Source organism: Rhyacophila brunnea, unplaced genomic scaffold (assembly GCF_057557595.1).
Source record: "Rhyacophila brunnea isolate RB1 unplaced genomic scaffold, BYU_Rbru_1.0 scaffold_87, whole genome shotgun sequence".
NCBI classification, from domain to species: domain Eukaryota; kingdom Metazoa; phylum Arthropoda; class Insecta; order Trichoptera; family Rhyacophilidae; genus Rhyacophila; species Rhyacophila brunnea.
The window spans coordinates 1,250,301-1,251,977 of NW_028233358.1; positions in this window are offsets into that span (position 1 = coordinate 1,250,301).

Consider the following 1,677-nt stretch of genomic DNA (forward strand, 5'->3'; position numbering starts at 1 on the left):
ATTTTCAAATTGAGTCATAGAAAAACACATATTATGCTATACGAATCATATAAAAGACTAGAACCAGAGTTAAAACGATTATATAATTATCGCGCGAATGACCAGATATATTTGTCTGCGATAATAAGAAAAAATTGATCGCACTGATAGTATTAGAAATAATAGATAAAGATAATTCCTCAAATTTGTAAATAAGAACGTAGCCGATGAAATATCGCTAATTACAAGTGCAGAAAACGAACAGCTGCATATATCATAACTTGAAATGAATTGGTTACAAAATACCATAAGTCGTATATTAAGGAGTTATTATCGCCAGCAGAAGCATGCGCACAGATAATATGATTTATGTGCACCTATGAACTTATAAGTCTGGAAATAGGAATTTACTTGAGAAGGATTGTAAAGATAACGAGATGGAAAGAGGTATCTGCCAAATCTGTGTAAAAGAGCATCTAAAGTTTTTCTTGAATAAGATTGAATAGATAAAAATCAAATAAATCCATAAAATAATAAAAACCATGCTATATGAATGTTAATTGTAAAGATATTTGAGTATGCCGTTATTTATACGAGGTTAGATTCGTTTTACAACCCAGGAAAATTAAAATAAATTTAATTACATAACTCTAGTTCAAATCTTGGGCACATAAGTCGCAAAACGAATCATTCTATAGAAATTTGGATTCAACACGGATCTAATGTAAATATTTACAAGGAATAATATATAATATTGGAAATGAAGAGTGGATAGAGACAGTAAAAAAGGATTAACCATTAACATCTGATCACATCGATCGGGTCACCGCTACAGGTAAACTAACACATTTTACCAATAATAGCACATTTCGCTTCCCTTTTAGTTCTGGAATCGAGTCAATTATCATGGTTACAAAAAAATGTATGTATGGGCAAAAGCTTTTAATACTGTGAGTTGTCTCATACTGTTTGCTATATTATTTGCCACAAGGCGCAATTACTACGCTTTGGTTCCTCTAATGCCTATGTGTAAGGCGTTTTGAACCGCCTATCTATAAAATTAAAGATTCTGTTTGCATATTTTATAGCTCAAACGTCGTCAATTTTCTTTTTTTATGCAGTTTGTTCTTGTTTCCTCTATTACACTAATTATACTTTTAACCATGCATGGATTTTATTATATAATATAAATATATTGTTTTTAAACATTCATATTGATATAATATTTTGCATATCTTCTACTTGAAGAGGTATTTTATTTATCAGTTAATTTTGATATCATAGTTATATATTTATTTAAACTATAATGAGATAAATTTTAAGTGAGAACATCATATCAATGCTTTAGCCACTATCTGATCCCTTACATAGTTTTTTATTCCCTATCTTATTCGGGTCATATAAGATTAGAGCTGTCTCTTCTATGTTTGAATATTTATCTAGATGTACTTCAAACTTTGAGCTTCTGCAGATTTCTTCTTTGTTATTAGATTATACCATGTTCTAAAAGGTAAGGTATAATATTTTTTATAAATTTAATATCAATGACAGTTCTGATTTTAGCTAATCGTATATATTTAATTTCTCATTTTGAAATATGCTTATATTATCTAAAATAGCTAGATCAATTTTATAAAGTAATGCGAGAATAATTTTTTTCGTTTTTAAATACTATTAGTCTGTAAAAATATGCCCAGA